General features: G+C 58.5%; 1 protein-coding gene across 5 annotated transcripts in view; it reads left to right on the top strand.

Moving 5' to 3' along the window:
• The window catches only part of RBFOX3 (RNA binding fox-1 homolog 3), a 133552-nt gene that overhangs the window by 12686 nt on the left and 102268 nt on the right, over positions 1–18598 (top strand). Inside the window, exon 1 of one of the 5 annotated variants that reach the window (XM_041719834.2) lies at positions 10207–10335. The exons of the other annotated variants lie outside the window; for them this stretch is intronic. The gene's annotated coding sequence lies outside the window, so the exon portion shown is untranslated. Of the gene's footprint in view, positions 1–10206; positions 10336–18598 lie in introns of those variants that run through there. 5 annotated transcript variants of the gene reach the window in all.

Below are 18598 nucleotides of genomic sequence, written 5' to 3' on the forward strand. Positions count from 1 at the left end.
TGTGGCTGCTCTGGGCCCACCGTGTCCTGCTCAGCATCCTCAGCTTCGTGCTGGTGGCACCAATCCTGCATCCTTGGAAACGCTGTTGAGAACAGCTCCAAGCTGGCAGCCCTGTCCTTGCAAAGGCCTGCTGGGGCTGACACTGTCCATCCTGCACTCGTGCACCGGTTAGCTCTGTGAAGATTGATGAAAGGGCTTAAAACAGAGAACATGATCCCAGAGAAATCTCCTGCCAGTTGAACTCTCCTGCTTGGTGTCCCAGCCCGTTTCCAGCCTTTGGAAGAAGTGATGTGCTGAGCACCCCATGGGCAAACCTGCAGCTCCCCATGGCACGTGGATGTGTGGGCAGTGCTGGGGCAAGCGGCTGCTGAGCACCAAGGGGTGGATAAGCTGAGGATCAGTGTTACCAAAATCCCTGTTACAGCCTAATCTGCCCCATGAGCAGAGCCGGGGGTGCTGCAGCTGTGGGGTCTGGGGTGACTGTGGGGGAGGTGAGTGGAGCTTTGGGGATGGGATGCACCTGGGCAGGTGATGGGTGTGCACCAAGGAGCAGGGCAGCACTGCCGGGGCGTTGGATGGAACCGGGAGCAGCCCTGGACTTGGCCTGAGCCCTGAAGCAGATGGAGGGAGGAAGATGCTCCAGCCAAGCTGCTTGGAAGGGCAGGAAAAGAGGAAGGAGGTGGGAAAAGAAGCTTTGAGTGCTCTGGGGGGCTCTTGGGGCAGGAGCTGGCTGCTGGTACCAGCAGGCAAGAGTTTGACTCTTACCCCTGAGCGGCTGCCTTGGTGCCCGCGGGAGCCGATGTGGGAGCTGTGGGGTGTCCCGGCAGCTCTGGCCGCGGAGCTGGACTCACTCTCCAGCGTGGGGGTGACTGAAGAGACCCCCGAAATGACCCCGGGAGGGACCCCGGGAGGGACCCCGGGAGCGACCCCGGGAGCGACCCCCGAGCCCCCCAGCGCGGCCGGGCCGGGCCCACAGGGGGCGCTGTGCGGCCGCGGCAGAGACCGGAGGGTCCCGGGAGCGACGGAGCGGGGATGGAACGGGGATGGAGAGGGAATGTGGAGCGGGAATGGAACGGGGATGGAACGGGGATGGAGCGGGGATGGAGCGGGGATGGAGCGGGGATGGAGCGGGGATGGAGAGAGGATGGAACGGGGATGGAACGGGGATGGAACGGGGATGGAGCGGGGATGGAACGGGGATGGAACGGGGATGGAACGGGGAGAGAGCCGGGATGGAGCGGGGGTGGAACGGGGAGTGAGCCGGGATGGAGCCCGTGTCCAGAGCCACAGGAGGGCCGGGAAGACCTCTCGAGATCAGGGGTGAGATTTCACCCCACTGGGAGAAGAGCACCCACCCGGCAGGGATCTCGGGGCACAGCTGCTTTCCTTCCCCTCCTCGAGCGCTGCCCGGGCTGGGACGCTCTGAGTCCGCTCTGCTCCCGTGCCTGCTCTGCCCTCCCCGAGGACTCTCATGCCGTTCCTCCCGACTGGAGGAACACCTTCGGCCAGTGTGGGAAGGGAGTAGCAGGGGTCAGCATTGAGGGCGGCAGCCTCGGAGCACGGCGCTGGTTCAGCGCTGGGTCGGGCTGCTGGAGGAGCGGGGCTCGGATGGAGCCGGGCAGGGCTGAGTCGCTGCTGGCAGCGTTGACAGAACCCCAGACGTTGTGCCCACTTGCTGGCTGCCTTTCCTAGCACTCAATTTGCTCATGGGTTGAAAATCGAGAGTCCCTCTAGAGGAAGCCCCGAGCGGGGACTGAGCCGGGTGGCTCCAGCCGGGGGGACACCGGGGCACTGCTCAGAGCTGGGCAGGCCCTGACTCAGCAGCAGCTCTGCTTCCCTGGGCTGCTGCAGCCCCTTCTCGGGAGGGTGAGCTGTTCCACGCCGAGAGTGGAGCGCTCCTCCCATGCTGGGCTCCTTGGGGAGTGATCTGGCCAGCGCTCAAGGTAAGGAGACAACAGGATGAGAGCCGGGAGGAAGACTCTGTGTCTTGCTCTCTGCAGCCAGTGACATCCCTGGGTGACGGTGAGGGGCTCTGGTCCCATTCCCTGCTCACTGCTACTGAATACTCGTGGGGTTTGCAGGGCTCAGTCTGGGCTCCTCATTCCGCTCCTTGGAGGGGTCTGAGCCCTGTGGAGCAGAGCTGGGTCAGCCCTGTGGCTGCAGCCTGGCTCTGCTCTCCACCTGGGAGCCTTCCTCTGCAGCTTGGTTAATCCCGGCATCGACCGCTCCATCTGGGCCTGCGGCTCTTGCTCAGCTTTCTTAGCTAATGGCTGTGTCTGCCTCCCATTGATCCTCAGCTGCAGAGCTCATTGATTAAGTACATTTCTTATTACACTTAATGGTATTTTACTCCTCTCTGTGCCTCTCTCGTGCCAGCTGCTCACCCTGCGCCTCCGGCTGGAGAATTCCTCTGCCCAGAGAAACCCTCCTCCATGCTGGCCCTGCTCTCCTCCCCCAGCCACCCCCCTGGCTGCCCCTTCTCCTGCTCTCCCTGCCTGCCTCTTCCTCCTGGGCCAGGGCAGTGCCTCTGCCTGTCCTCTGCCCGTTCTTTGCTCCCTGCTCCCCTGCAGGGCTGATTTTCTCCCAGCGGTTCCCACGAGTGGCACAGCCCTGCCAGGGTGAGAGGCACTGCCCAAGGCACTGTGTTCTTCCCTCCCTGACACCTCCACGCTCACCACATGCTCTTTGCTCCGTGCCTCACCTCCTTTCAACTCTCTTGCATGCATCATTCAAAAGCCATAACATTATTTGGCATAAAATATTTACTTAACTGAGCTTTTTGCAAATATTCCCCTCCATTATTTTCCCTCCTTTTGGGAGCAGACACTGCTTCTCCTGTGCTCTCAAATGGCTTCTCTTAAATAATACAACAAGAACGTATGAACACCTAGTAGCCTTTCCCCTTCTTCTGAAATACCCCTAAATGTAACAGTGTCACAGATCCATTAGGGCCATCCCCGGACTGTGCTCAGGAGCAGCCAGCAGCCCTCCCTGCCTGCAGAATCACCTCACTCTGGGTGTGGGACAGGCAGGGAAGGTGCTCCAGGAGAGAGCAGAAATGCAGGAGAAGGTCTGACACGACGCAGAGTATTAATATTAATTGAAGAATGTTCCTTTCAGAAGGGACGGGTGAAGCTTGGCAGAGAGAGTGCAGGAATGAGCATTCCCAGTCTGGTCCCCACAGGATGCTGGGCCAAATGCTTGAAACAGAATTCCCTCCTGCAGGGAATTGGCTGGTTCTGGGGAGGCCAGCCTGGGACACAGGGTGCCCAGAGACATGTCCTCTTGTGGGCAGCAGGATGGGCAGCTCCTGAAGAAGGGGATGTGGAATTGTAGGAGCCCCCTGGAGCTGTGCCATCTGGAGAGGCTCAGCGGGTCGCTGCTGTCCTGGGCAAAGGCTTGTGGTATGCTCGGGCTTTTGCTTCTGTTTTCTTATGACAAGGAGGAGCGTTTTGGAGCTGAAAGAGCAGGTTTGGGTTAGGTGTTGGACAAAACGTCCCTGTAAAGGTGCTGAGGCTGCTGGGGGGCAGGAGCTGGGAGGCAGGGATGGAGCTGGGAGCCCTGACCTGCAGCCAGGGCCAGGCTGAGCACACCCAGCGCCGCTGCTCCCCCGTTCCCTGTCCCGCGGAGCTGCCTCTGAGCATCCCCGGCTCTGCCTGGGGCTGGGCTGCCCGTGGAGCCGCTGACGGCGGCTCGGGACCTGCCTCGGTGTCCCGGCACCGCTTCTACGTTCCACGTTGCAGCCTTTTCCCTGCACTGCCGGCAGATCCCCGCTCCTGCGGAGCCGTGAATTGATTTCCCTCCCGGCGCTCCCGCCCGTGGCTGTGCTGACACTCACCTGCCCGCGCTGCCGTCAGCGCCTGCGACAGCCAGAGCCTGAAATTATCGATAAACGCTCATCGGGGCTGGAGCCTGGGAAATTGCCAGCAACCCCAGCGGGTTTCTCTCTTGCCAGCATCATTTTTCTTGATGACAGCATGTTCCGAACTTTGGCAGGGAGGGGACAGGGCTTGCTGGTAACTTTTTTGTTGTTGTTGTTGTTTTATGCATTGGTAGTTGTAAAAGATTTCTGCAAAGAGCAGAGTGGAGACGCTGGGGAGCAAATGCCTGTGATAATCTGTCCTCCACCCAGCCCCACGGAGGGCTGCGCTGGGCTGGATTCTGCTCAGAGCTCTGCTCTCACATGTCAGCCCTGCTCCTCCACCCCACTCAGTCCTCTCCAGGCTCAGGAGTTCTTCATTCCAACCTCAAGGACCCTGTTTCCTCCTTAGATCCTCTGCTCCTGCAGGCTGTTACCTGTGCTGTGGCATCCCCGTGGGCAGGGACACCGGGCCGGCCGGTGTGGGCAGGAGCGGGACATCCATCCCTGTGCAGAGCCAGGACAGTCCTCATCACCGTGCAGCCTGACTGCTCTGCCCGAGGGCAAAATCCGCCTCTCCCAGCTCCCTGAGCTGGCCCCATCCCGATCCCGACCCTGATCCCGATCCCCATCCCCATCCCCATCCCCATCCCGCCCAGCCCCTGGCACTGTGCCGGGTGCCGTTGGTGCTGTTCCAGCTCACGCAGCACTCACGGTGTGGTGGCACCTTGGGGTCTCTCGCTGGGGCTCGTTCTGGAGCTCGGAGCATTTTTCTCTCTGTGAGCTCTGCTAATTAATGGGAGGTTGTGGATCAGGAGCAGAGGGAAGTGTCCCTCTGTGGTTCTGGCACTAGGAATAATTGAGCCATTTTTCACCTACGGCCAATCTAGTTCTGTCCACATCTCGATTTTTCTGTTAATCGTTTGGAGATGCTGTTGAAGCAGTTGGATTCACAGCCACGTCCAGAGCTTTTCAGTAATCGCCTGGATTTTGTACTCTCTTCCTAACTGGATGCTGCTTTCTTCTCGCTTTGTGCTTCAGCTCCTCGGGCGGAGCTGGTTTTAGGCGGGCTGTGTTTGTCCCTGAGCTGGTTTTAGGTGGGCTGTGTTTGTCCCTGAGCTGGTTTTAGGCGGGCTGTGTTTGTCCCTGTACCGATGTCACCCAGCCCGGTGGCGGCAGGAGCCGGGCAGGGCCGGAGCGCCTCGGGAGCGCGTCCGGCCGGGATGAGGGAGCGCCGGGCTCCGGGGGTACCTGCAGTGCCCCTCGCCAGGGCCGTGCCAGGGCCGTGCCAGGGCTGTTCCCCTCACCAGGGCCGTGCCAGGGCTGTGCCAGTGCCGTGCCAGGGCCATGTCAGTGCTGTGCCAGGGCCGTGCCAGTGCCGTGCCAGGGCTGTGCCAGGGTCGTGCCAGTGTTGTGCCAGTGCCGTGCCAGGGCTGTGCCAGTGCTGTGCCAGTGCTGTGCCAGTGATGTGCCAGGGCCGTGCCAGTGGCCAGCCAGGCTGCGGAAGTGAAGATGTTCACGGCAGGCTGAAAGGTGATTTATCAGTGCTGGTCCCCAGAGGCTCAGGGCCTGTCAGGCACCAAAAAATCCCATCCATCACAGGGGGGATGAGCTGCTCCTTTATATTTTTTTTTTTTTCCATGTGTGTGTGTGTGTGTGTGTGTGTGTGTGTGTGTGTGTGTGTGTGTGTCTGTGTCTGTGTGTGTGTGTGTGTGTGTGTGTGTATGTATGTGTGTATGTATGTGTGTGTGTGTGTGTGTGTATGTATGTATGTATGTATGTGTGTGTATATGTGTGTGTGTGTGTGTTTTGGTGTTTTATTTCTCTGTGAGTGCTGGAGCTGTCAGGGGGAGCAGTGTGAAGGGCAGCCCCAGGCATGGGGAGCCCGAGGGGTGGATGTTGCCCTGCTCCTTGCTGTGCCTTATGGAAATGCCCCTCCTCTGCTGTGCTTTTGGGGGCTGCAGCCTGGGTGAGGTGTCCAGACTGTGCACAAAGCAGGGGTCAGCCGTCCCCCCCAGCTTCTCCCAGTGTCCCCCATTGGTCCCCGTCTGTCTGCACATCTGTGTGCACATCTGTGTGCACATCTGATTGTTTGCTTCTTCATAACATTTTCTTTTCCCAGTGTTTATGGGCCATGGGATTGGGAGTGAAGCATCTACTTAATTGCTGTCAGGCAAGGAGACGGGTTATAAAGTTGCCAAGGGAGAAAATAGCTCACTCTGGGGTAGATGCAGGGGAGCAGGGCTGATGAGAAGAGGAGGGGGCGGAAGGCTGGGGGTGGAGGAGATGAGGAGAGAGAAAGAGAAGGAAGGGATCAGCAGGCAGTGAAGGAGCTGGCTCAGGAAAGGAGCTGCTGGGGAGGAGGAGAAAGGGCAGACAGAGGTGTGCTAGGCAAGAGTCAGCTCCCCTTGAGGAGCCTCCTGTGGCCCCCAGGATGGTGGCATTTGCCTTCTTGTGTCATGAGTGTGGCTCCTACAGAGGGAAAATAGGAAGAAGGAAGCCCTCCCTGTCCTCCCCGTCCTCCCCGCTGCCGGAGCCTCCTGCCTGCTGCCACTCCAGTTCCAGGTTCTTTGCTTGCAGCCCTCTTCATCTGCATCTCTTTCTTGTTTGCTTCATTATCTCCCAGTCTAAGCCTGCACCATGTCATCCCCATTGCACGGCTCCTCCCTCTCCCTGCTTGCCACATTACTCCTGCAAGGACTCCCTTTCCCGTCCTTTAGTCTCAGCGCCGCACATAAAAGCGCTCTGATGGCCATGGCGTGATAGCAAAGACAGAACTTAATTTCACAGCATTTTCATATAATACTCCATAAAACTGAACAAATTTGCTGGAGTCCAAATCCATCTCATTATGCAGAGTCATTGGAAGGGAGCTTTTCCATTCGGGGCCTCAGCGCTCGGTGAGGGGATGGTACAGAAGAAAGGAAAAATAATTAATTAGGTGCTGCTCTGGATCAAAGATACTGCATTGCAAGGCACATTAAATAAATGCCTGGCTCATGAATAAAAGCTGCACCAAGCCCCGTTTGCCTGGCCCCACACAGAAAATCTTCAGTGAAGCTGAAGGTGTGTGTGGGGAGGTCTTTGGCCTGAGACTGTGCCCCAGGAGGAGGAGATGGAGCAGGGCAGGAGAGGGGAGATGGATCTGGGCATGGAGGGGATGGATCACGGAGTGCTCAGGCAGCCAGGGCAGCGGGAAGCCTTGAGGAATCCTGAAGTGTGGCTTTATTCCTTGGCATTCCCCCAGGGCCTGGTGTGGGAAGCAGCGCTGGCCGGAGATCCCTGCCCTGATCGATGGAGAGGAGAGGAGAGGAGAGGAGAGGAGAGGAGAGGAGAGGAGAGGAGAGGAGAGGAGAGGAGAGGAGAGGAGAGGAGAGGAGAGGAGAGGAGAGGAGAGGAGAGGAGAGGAGAGGAGAGGAGAGGAGAGGAGAGGAGAGGAGAGGAGAGGAGAGGAGAGGAGAGGAGAGGAGAGGAGAGGAGAGGAGAGGAGAGGAGAGGAGAGGAGAGGAGAGGAGAGGAGAGGAGAGGAGAGGAGAGGAGAGGAGAGGAGAGGGCTTGCTTCACTTCACACTGTTAATTAATCTCTGAGCCAATGAGGATGCTCTCATCTGGTCTTTACTTAATCCATAACCCAGAAATCCTCAAATTATGTCATTTGTTCAATACAGATGAAATTAATTACTCTGGGAAATAGGCAACAAGTTGCATTTCTGATGTTCCCTATCACATAATCGGATCTACAGCGAGCTCGGTGCAGCCGCAGTGGCAGCAGTGGGATCTCCTGCAGCCGGCGGGAGAGCTGAGCAGCATCAGCTGTAATCCTGCCAGCGGGAGCCAGGGGCTGGGGAGGCTCTGGGGATGCAGAGCCTGGGCAGTGCTGGAGGTGCCGAGAAGCCCCACCTTAGCCCCCTGCTCCTTCCCTTTCTATTGCCTCTTACTGGGCTGTGAGGCACAGCTTTCAGGGCTTCCCGGGGCACCCAGAGGGAAGGACTCCCCTGCACCCCTGCCACAGCCCTGCCCACGTCTCTGGGGCCCTGTGCCTGCAGGATGTGTGCCCGCACCCCTGGCTTTGAGCACGAGGGGCAGGTCCTCATCAGGATGGGGCAGAAGAGCTGGGCACAGACTTGCAGCCATTTCCTCATTGTGGGGATGTGCTGCTTGGGGCTCAGCACAGCCAGGGATCCTGTGGGGAGCACTAAAGGTGGTTCCCAAAGGTGTCAGAGCCACACTCGCAGTGCAGGGCTGCTCCCTCCCCTCGGTGCTCTGCTGTGCCCGTGGCCAGAGGCTCCGAGCATCCCATGGCACATCCCAGAAGGGCTCCAATGCCAGGACGAGTCCCTGGGCTGGGCTGCTGCACGGGGGACCCCTCACCCCCTCTCCCTGCTCAGCTGCGGGGTTCTGGGGATCCCTGACCCCTTCCTGGGGAGAAAGCTTTACTCTAAGTGGTTAAGGCAGGTACTAGCTCACACACAACTAACATAGAAAGAGCTGTTGTAACAAAAAATCCATAGTGGTTGTTTGCTAAAATGGCTGTAATGAATTGAAAAATATGACAAGCTGATCCAGGCAGCTATTGGGAGGTGTCAGGGCCCTCAGCCCAGCTCTGCAGCTCACCTGGGTCACCCAACATGGTGGAATCCTTTCAGAAGAGATAAAAACCAAGTTTCTCTCTGTGCTATCCATTTAAATAAATTACCTATTACATTAGCTGCACTTAAAGCAAAGCAAGAAATCAATCCCTTGCCTCGGCTGCTCTAAAATCCTTGGTTTGCAGCATGCAAGCTGTAATTGTCAGAGGTGCCCGTGCCAGGCGTGTCTGCGGTGAGGGGCTGTGTGTGGGGCAGGGCTGGGCCATGGCCCTGCTGCCCCCAGCGCTCTGCCCTGGCCCTGGCACTGCAGGTGCCCCGAGGTACCTGGCGGGCAGGTGGCAGCCCTGCCAGGCTGGCAGCAGTGCAGAGGCTGGGCTGCCTGCCGGGACCTCCCCACGCGGCCCTGGGCACTGGCACCTCGGGGCACCCGAGCCCCAGGGCAGCTGCGTGGGTTGACCCTGGATCCCACCACCCCCAGCTTGCTTCTCTGAGTGGGTGAGCAGGGGCAGAGGGGGATGGAGCTGGGGAGGGGGCCAAGGGGCAGGGATGGATGCAGGAAGCAGCAGGAGGCAGAGATGCAGGCAGGGGTGGGTGTAGCGAGCAGGGATGTGGGCAGGGACCCCTGTGGGAGCTGGGCACACAGGATCCCAGAAGGCAGGGCAGATTTCAGGAGCAGCCTTTCAGACATGGCCGTTTCCTTTGTTTTCTTCCTGCTGAAACTGCTGCCTTGTGCAAAGCCGCTCGAGCTCCTCAGATAAAGTAGCATCCAGGGGATTGTTTTCCTCTACATTTTGTGCAGTTGCATAAGAGGGAAGAACAGAGGAGCCCAAGGAGCAGATTGCTTTGTAGAAGCATGAAACAGCTGCAGCCGGAGCCGCTGCCCCTCCTGCTGCCAGAGCCCAGCGCCTGCAGCGGGATGAGGCTGCAGGGCAGGAGCTGGTGGAGCCGCTCCTCGGGTCAGCCTGGGCAGGACAGGGAGACCAGAGGCTCTTCCCAGCGTGCCTGGACATCCCCCGGCTGTTCGCAGTGTCCCGGTGTGCAGCAGCGCCTGCAGACAGCCCGGCCCGGGCCCTCCGCCGGGACCGGGCGGCTCCGTGCAGGGACACCCGAGGAAGCTCCGCTGCAGGAGCCCTGGGGGCTTCCCAGCACAAGGAGGAGGAGGAGGAGGGGGAGGAAGGTGTCGCTATCCACTCAGCTGCCACCCCCTGGCCCGACCCCATTGATCGTACCGATGGGGAGATGTGTGAGGGGATCGATGTCCCTCGGCCCTGCCTGCGGGGGCACGGCCCGAGGGTTTGGTTTAACCCTTCTCGCACCCCAGCGCGGGTCCCGGCAGCCCCGGGGCTCAGGGGCTCCTGGGTTTGGTTTAACCCTTCTCGCACCCCAGCGCGGGTCCCGCCAGCCCCGGGGCTCAGGGGCTCCCGCCTGGCTCCTGAACGGCACCGTTCCCTGCCGAGCCCGGCCCAGCCTCCGCCTCCGGGTGATCCGGGGGGATTTTCCTGTGCCTGAGCAGGGGGAGAGGTGCCGATGCGCTTCTCATGCAGCACCTCCAAGCCACGGCCTCCCCGGCCCTTCCCAGATGGGTCCAGCCCGGTGTGGCTTGGCCCCACAGCTCAGCATTAGTGCTTCACCTTCCCGGGAAAGTCCCGAGAGGAGAGCGGAGCTGGAGATGAGCCGGGACAGGATGAAAGACCCGGCGAGGCTCAGACTCGCAGGAGGCAAAGACACTTGGAGAAGAGGGAGGGAGGGAAGGGCTGCAGAGCTGCCGGGGATGCTGCGGAGAGGAGCCGGCAGCGAGGAGGGAGCTGCGGAGCGCCGGGGGAGCGCGGCTGGCAGTGCTTTCATAACCGTCAGCCAGAGTGATTTTCTGAGGCATAAGTGATGGAGGTAAATAGGATTATCTCTCAGAAGGGACCAGTGAAATAATAAACATCTCATCCAGCACCGGCCGGTGAAGGAGCGGGGGTGCGGGGAGGAGCCCGGGCGGAGCGGGAGCGGCACGGCGGGGCCGTTCCAGGCCCGGGGCTGGGCACGAGCCCCCGGTGCGCGGCTCCGCTGCTCTCGGGGACCCGGCCCGGCCCTCCGGCCCCTCTAAGGGCAGAGCCGCGTCCGCGCCGGGCTGAGCGCCGTGAGGCTGTTTTGGGGTGACAGGAGCTGATGTCCTGAGGGCTCGGGGGGGGAGGTGGTGCTCTCAGCCTGCAGGACCCGCGGGTCCCAGGCTGGCACCGGGATGTGCCTGTGGGCACAGCCGCGGCTCCCCGGGCCGGATCCGGCGAGGGGAGGGACGGAGAGGGCTGTGCCGTGCCCTGGCACTCTGCTCCTCGGTCCCAGAGGCCGGGGGTGCCCGGCCCTGCTGGGCAGAGCCCTGCACGTCGTGTGGCAGCGGCAGTTGTGTTGGGAGGGGGAGTGCAGTGCTGGAGCCCCTCCAGCGGGCAGGGGACAGCAGCCGGGCTGTGACCGGAGTGCTGGCAGGGCCCGAGGGGTGTCCCCGCAGACAGGGGGTGCGCTGCTGGGCCCAGGGGCTTCTGCCTTCCACAGCGATCTCCTCGGGACACTGCAGCACTGAAGGCACAAAAGTCTCCCTTGACTCTGTTACAGTGACAGTCTCAGTCTCCTCGGGCTGGGAGAGGCTCTTTAGCTATATTAACAATCTGAGATCTGATGAGAAAGATGAAATAGCTCAGTCTCCTCCCCACCACTCACTTGAGATTCTGACAGAATTGCTACAATTAGAAAAATTCACCTCGAAGCTTCATCTGTAAGGGACCAAGCCATGAGGAAACATTTGGCCCAGAGGGAAGCAGAGGAGGAATTTCAGCTGCCTCTCATCTTTCATCATTTGCTTTCTCCGGCTCCTATCTTGGCAGCCCCAGTATTTTGCTTTGTCTTCTTCAGGTGACTAATCATTAGACTAATTAGTTGCTAATCAATGTTTAATTAAAATGTAGTGGTTAATTACTGGAGGTGGTACCGCAGGTTGACTCTGAAGAGTGATGGAAATATTTTTAAGGGCAGTTCCCAGGGAGCTGGTCCCTGTTCCTCGGCTCAGGGGTGCTCCAGGCTCCCCTCCCCTGGGAGCTGCAGGTGTAACACACCTGGAGCTGGTTCCATTGCCTGGGACCAGCTCCTGGTGTGGCTGACTCTGGAGCATCCCTGACACTTTCCCACGTAGCAGCTGGGGATGGAGGTGCCTGGGCAGCTCTGGGCAGGGCGGGATGTGGAGGATGTCACTGGGATGGAATGGGAAGCAGCCAAAGCAGGATCCCAGTGCCCTGCCCAGGGCTGCGAGCCCCTCGCTCTGGGAGCTGTGGGAGCATTTAGGATGCTGCTGAGTGTCTGCCCAAAATCCCAGTGCAGGGGTGCAGCTCTCCCTGCTCAGCCTCTGCCTGTTCCCATAAAGCCCTCGGAGAGCTGAGGCCGGGATGGGGGGCGGCAGAGGCTTCATGACGTGCCGGAGCCGGAGTTTCTCCAGGCTGAAGCTGTCAGAGAGTGCGGTTCAATGTTCCAGCAGCGCTGGGATGTAGGTCAGGCAGGTGCGCTGCCTCCAGGTGCCGCCTCCATTCAGCCCTGGTGGGGAGCCTGCTCATTAACTCGGCAGCTCTTCCCCTCCCTGGGCCCGCCCGGGGCAGGGGCTGCTCACCCCTCTGGGGCTTTGTGCCAGCTGGGGGTACCTTGTTCAAGGCTCTGAGCCCCTCACGGCTCCATAGGTGGGCACCTGAGGGAGGGGCAGGGACCCCCAGGATGGCCATGCACGAGCTGTGTCCCCTCCTGGGCTCTGAGCGGTGGGGACAGGCGCTTGGCGGGTGCTGTGCTTATGCCAGTGCCACCATTTGTATTCTCCCTGCTACTTGCAACCCTTATTGCACTTCACTTGTCATTTTATGGCTCATTTTAATGTCTTGAGAGCAGACCCACAGCATAACAAGGTCTGATGCTGCAGAGGGTCCTGCGGCAGACACGGTGTCTCCATCTGGCTGGAGACACTGGAGCACAGCAAATTTGCCTCTGTCTGGGTCAGCAGTGGGGTGGGTGTCTGGCACCTGGGGAGCAGCAGGGATAGCTTTTTGGGGAAAAACATTCTCATTTTCCCCCTGCTAGTTAGAGGAGGATGCTAACAGCAGCCCAGGGGTTGGGTGGTTCAGGTGGTGACAATGCAAGGAACAAGCTATGTTTAGAAATAATTGCTTTGTCTTTCACAGAGGTATTAGTGCCTCCATGCTGGCAGCTACAGGAATTAGCTGGAAGTTTTGGTGACACAAATACAGAAGCAAAATTATTGCTACTTATCATTGCTTCTGTGAGTGTGAGGGGAAAGAGACGTTACCAGGGCGGAGAGAGGGAAACAGGGAAGCTGAGGGGCTGGAGCTGGGGGTCTCCAGCACAAGGCTGGCACGTCCTTGCGGAGCCCAGCCCTGGTGGCTCTTGGTGCACCAAAGAGATGTTGGTTTTATGGTGTGTGACCTGCACTGGGGAATGGCACACCCTGCAGGGCTGTGGGAGCGCTCAGTGCTGGGATCCCTGTGCACTGCAGATCCCTGCAGATCCAGGTGAGCAGCACCGCAGGCACGCACAGCCCAGGTGAAGGTTCCCTGTGGTAAAATTCTGCTCTCCCTGGATCCTGCTGTGCCCAATCCGGGCTCCTCTTTCGGGGGCTCAGAAGTGGCACCATTTTGGCTGTTCACGTGGCACTGGTGGCAGTGCCAGGTCACCAGCCGAGGGCCGTGCGGGACGTGGGCGCTCAGCGGAGGAGCAGTGTCGAACCCCGGCCTGGTTCAGGGGCTCTGTGTGCTGGAAAAGTCTCTTCTCCAACCTGTGCTTCCAAAGAAAGGCTCAGCAGTCTCTGTTGTTCGGTCTCAAGGCAGTTTATTGCAAGTTATTTAAAAGATTTTCTTCTGGGGCTGCTGTGGTTTGCTCACAGCTCAGGCAGAGGCACACACACACCCTGACATCCTCTCTGACTCCCGACTGCTTCTTCTCTCCCCCTCTGCCCAGGGCTGCTGCTGTCTTTTATATGGTACATTACGTGTTACATGGGTACAGTTTTTCCCCAGTTCCTATTACCTGTATTAAATGTGCTTTTCTATCTTTTATATGGGACATTACGTGTTACATGGGTACAGTTTTTCCCCAATGCCCATTACCTATATTAAATGGTGCCTTTCTACTCCAAACCAATCTGTGAGTGCCAACATCACCAAGAACATGGAGGTAAGGAAGAAGAAAGAGGAAGAACAGGACAAGCCTACATTCCTCCATCTTAAAACCTCTGACCCCCATGTACAAAGTAAAAACCCCCTGTACAGGTGTTAAAACCCCCCTGTACAGCACTAAAAAATTCTTCCCTCTACTTTGTAACTACTTCTACTATAATATCTAAACTTTTGTGACTGCTTGTTCCACCTTCAAAGTTGGTAACTCATTCCATGGCTCAAACCCAAAGTCACAGCTGTTTGCAGCTGCCTGCCAGGGTCTCAAATGCTTCTGACCTGGGCCTGGAACCTCCAGAAATGTCTGAGGGACATTTTGAGTTCCAACAGAGCAGCAGCTCAGTGTGGAAGCACCGGTGGATGGTAATGGGAGGATCCTCCCTCAGAGGAGGCAGCAGAGCCCTCGGGAGGCTGCTCTCCCTGGGTGCCAGAGCTGCTGCTCCTTAGGGAGCACCGGTGGCTCCTGGGGCGCTCGGCTCCCCACTGTTTGTTCCTGCCTGGCTCCAGGAGCGTGGTTCCCGCTGGCAGCCTCCTGCCCTGTCCCTGCCTGTCCCTGGTGGCCCACTGCCTCCGAAAAGTAAAGTTGAGTGCTTGGAAGGAACAGATCTTTGATGAAACAGGGCCGTTCATGCTTTCAGATATTAAATTCCATGCAGAATATTAAATAATTTCCTCTTCAGTGATCCCAGTAAATTTAATTAGCTCTTGTTCCCCCAATAGAGTCGTCGCTGCCATTGTGAGGTGTGGATGAGGGTTGGAGTGAAGGGGAATGCCCGCTGCCTTCTGGGCCTTTCCCGTTCTGTCCCCAGCACCACCTCCCTGCTCCTCCTCTGGAGCAAGATCCCCGCTCCCGCTGCTGCTGTGGGGAGCAGGGAGCTGTGTGTGCAAGCCCCTTTCTCCCTGCTCTGCCTGGAGGGAGCGGGGGCGAGGAAGGAACCTGGGGAAAATCAGGGGTACTTTGGATGTCTTCTGTACCTAGAGAGCTGGGTCCAGCAGGGAAGATGGGAGTCACACAAGCAGTTTGCTTTCCGGAGACATGTTTGCTGTGGTGATTTTGGGTTGTGGTTTTTGGGTTGTTGGGTTTTTTTTGGTTTTTTTTTTTTTTCTGTGTATGTCATGTTTGGTTTGTTTATACAAGTTTTAGAACATCAGAGCAAAGAGAAAAAAAAATCTCTTTGCGTTGGAAGCAGCTAATAGTGGGTTATAAATGTGTCTCTGGCACGGTTCATTAGCTGCCATGACATATTGAGGGCTGGGAGCGGTGTGATACCAGCAAATCAATTCCAAATTTCATCTGAGAAGGAATGTGGAGAGGCCAGATCATGCAACATGTTACCAAACATTCCTTCCCAGGCGGAATGGAGCTGCTCCTCTCTCCGGGTGCTGTTCCTGCTGGGCTGTGGTGCAGAATGCAAAATAAATAAATAACCAAGGATCTAATTTACTGATGATTAATTTGCATAATTAGTGCTGTGTCAAATCACTTCACCGAGGTGCAAGGCACACTTTGCTGAGGTGTTTGCATGGACATCTTCTCAGGTTTCCCCAAGCTCACCTTATTTCACATTAACAATCTCCTGAGGCTGTCACATTGGTGTTGATGGGATTTCACAGGGTCGAGGGGGATGTGAGAGCTGGGGGTCTGCAGGGCCAAACCCCTGCCAGCCTTCTCATGCCCTATCCTGGTGCTGGAGCAGTGCCCTGCCCTGGAAATCTGTGTGGCAGTGGGTGGCTGTAGTCCTGGAGCCAGGGATGAGCTCAGCCCAAGCTCTGCTGTGGGCACAGAGCTGCTGGCTCTGGCTGATGCCAGCTCCCTGGAGAGGGGCAGCGAGGTGGCAGCTGAATCCCAATGCCCTGCTGCTCCCTTGATGCTCCAGGGATGCTTTGGGACAGGGCTCAGGGTGGGCAGCCAGGGATGAGGCTTTGGCTGGGGCATCAGCGCAGTGATGGGGCCGGAGGGGGCAGCGATCCGAGTGCGGGGCAGCACCCGCTGCCAGGTGTCCCTCACTTTTCCAAGGGCTTTGCCTCTTTTCAGGGCCATTTCTGTCCCTGAGTGTGGCTGATGCTGCAGCCCCCAGCTCTTGGCATCAGGGCAATGCCAGCAGTGGGACCAGCGGCGCTTCCCCCACGCTCCTCCTGCTCTCAGCAGGGACCTGGGTGCGAGCACAGGGCTGGCTCTGGGCTCCTTCCCCCCTGGAGCAGGGGAAGCAGCTGTGGAATGCCGGCAGCTGAGGTGTCCATGGATGCCATAAATCCGTGGAATGCTCTGAAGCACGCAGCGCTGCGGGCAGCCCCGGTCACATCCCTGCTCCTGCTCCCTGTAATGGATATCAGATTGTTCTCCCAATCTTGGCATTGTTTCAATAATTGACTGATGCAGCGCAATGTTCACTGATTTAATAAGTTTGTTAGTGTAATAGAGGCTCAGGATTTCACTGTTAATGTTCAGTGACAATTGCATTGTAGATTTGCTCATTATGTTACATAACTTAGCTATAAAATCTATCAGAAATTATATTTAAAAAAGCATTATTGCAGAACCCATCAGCATGGCTCTCCCTGCTCCTCCCACGGTGCTTTGCAGTCTGAGTGTGTCTGTTCGGTGCCTCGCTGGGATTGCACGTTCCGCTTTGGGTTTTTTGGGTCAGGGCATCTGACACTTGCCAAAAAAACAACCCCGGGTCTTGCTATGTCATCCCACCTTCTCCACTGCAGCCAAGGGTGGTGCAGGTACCCGCTGTTCTGGCAGCTCTCTGGGGAGAGCTCCAGCTGGCACCGTACCCCCGGCCCTCGGTGGGACAGGCACTGGCAGGTGAAGCTCTTGGCAGGTCCAGGCTCGAGCTGCCAGGGCTGTGTCAGCTCCCCTTTCTGGGCAGAGTCGGGAGGAGGGGTTGAACATCCTTTGGGCACCTCGAAGTTGAGGATCCCTGAGAGCCATGGGGGAGGATATGGGGGCTATTGCCTCATTGTCTCGTGTCTCTTCCTGGTACGAGTGGCCTCTGTTGCGTTGTGGAAGAGATTTCAGGACTGGCTGCCTGGCAGTGCCTTGATTGGGGCACGATGCTCAGCTCTGGGGATTGTGGGGATCCCCAGAACTGGGGCTGTGGGGCTCCACATTCCAGCAGCTGTGTTCAGGGAAAAACCCAGCTGGACCCACACTGGGTCTTGTCATCTCTGTACTTCAGCCATAGCTCTGAGGAAAACCACATCTTCCTTAAAGATAAAACAAATCCCAGCAGCAGTAATTTAAACAACTCTGACTGCCTCCAAATGAAAGCCCTGATCGCAAATAGGCTGTGAAATCGGCTAAGAAAAAAGGAAAAACATATTTTTCCCAGAGTAATACTTGTTCCTGTGTTTCACAAACAGCCTTGCAGGGATTTGTTGCCTTGTGCTGTTTCCAAGGGCTGCTCTTCCCTCCGCTGCCGCTCCGTGCATCCTCAGCCATTATCCCGCCTGCTCCTCCTCCTGCTCTCCCAGGGCCGGGGAGGACCCTCCTGCCCTTGGCCTCCTGGAGATCCTGGGGCAGGCTCCCCCGAGGGTTCCTCCCCGGGTGGTTCCCGCCGGGGGCCGGTGCCGGTGCCCGGGCCGGTTCCGTTCGGCGGTCGCTCCGCAGTGCCGGTACCCCGAGCCCGCTCGGCGCGCCCCTCCCGCTCCCGAGTGGGAACCGGGCTGTTCCCACTGTTCCCACTGTTCCCACCCAGGAGGGGATGGGTGTCAGCCAGCCGGGAGGCTCGGGATGAGGGAAGGTTTTGCAGAGCTGAGCTCTCCCGCATTCCCAGCTCCTCGTTCTCCAAATCTGCTGCCTAAAGCATCTTGGACCTCAGTGAAGCGTGAGGAAGCGGCACAGCAGGGCAGAGCGAGAGCGGGCCTGGCTGCCTTTGTCGGGAGAACAAGGGCTGCCGCGGCCCTGAGGGCTAAAAATACACCCGTGGATCATCCAGAATAGATGTGGGGATGGCTGAGGCGCAGCCCGTGTGTTCATGGTCCTCACTCACGTGGTGGCTCCTCATAACCCTGATGGTTTTCTCCAGAGTGGTCTTCAGAGCCCTCGGTAGGGGAGGGGAGCTGTGAGGGGAGGAGGAGCAGTGCCTGGTTTGGGAGGCTGCGGGTGGGCTCTGCAGGAGCCTGAGAAAGTCTCAGAGATGGCCCAGTGCTAAAGTGATAGGAGATAACTTCCTGCTCAAGCAGGCTGTAGATATTCCAGATATTTCTCAGGAAACAGAGCTTGGGGAGCTTCACCACAGCCTTAAGTATTGGGAGCCACAAACAAACCGTTTGAGCTGGGAAAAAGTGCTGAGCCCCATCCAGGAACACCAGCAGGAGCAGGTCACTGTCACAGCACCGTGACATCCCCTAGGCCAGCGGGATTCGGGGGGCTTGGCTGCCCACTGTGAGGGACCCGCTGCCAGAGCGGCTGACGGCTCTTTCCGGGATGGAAGTCTCGGCAGCGAGCCCAGGAAAGGGCAGAGCAGGACCGCGGGCAGGCGGGCTCTGCTCCGGCCGATAGCGCAGCTCTGCGCCGCTCCGCTGCTTCCCAGGGGAGGAGATGAGCAGCCGGAGAACGAGAGAGCCGTGAATGCCAGAGGTCTGCTCTTGCGTAACACCCCGGGAAGCTTCCAGCTGCGGTGGGAATGCCCGGATCGCTGCCCAGAGACCCTTCAATGTGATTGAAAGGGAAGAAAGGGTAAGGGGCTGAGACACGAACGGAGCTTTAGTGAGTCAGGGGGATGCTACAGACCCGCATCCTGTGGGCTCCCGGCACCGCCTCGCGTTTCCCAGTGTTTGCAGTGAGGACTGGAAATCCCCTTCCCCTTCCCCGCTCCCGCTCTGCCAGGGGCTGGCGTGAGCCTGGGCATCCCGCTCGGTGCCCGGTATCCCACCCAGTGTCCAGGTGGATGCACAGCGATGGAACGATGGAATCGGTGTCCCCGATCCGGATT

This window comes from Taeniopygia guttata, chromosome 18, assembly GCF_048771995.1.
Source record: "Taeniopygia guttata chromosome 18, bTaeGut7.mat, whole genome shotgun sequence".
NCBI lineage: Eukaryota > Metazoa > Chordata > Aves > Passeriformes > Estrildidae > Taeniopygia > Taeniopygia guttata.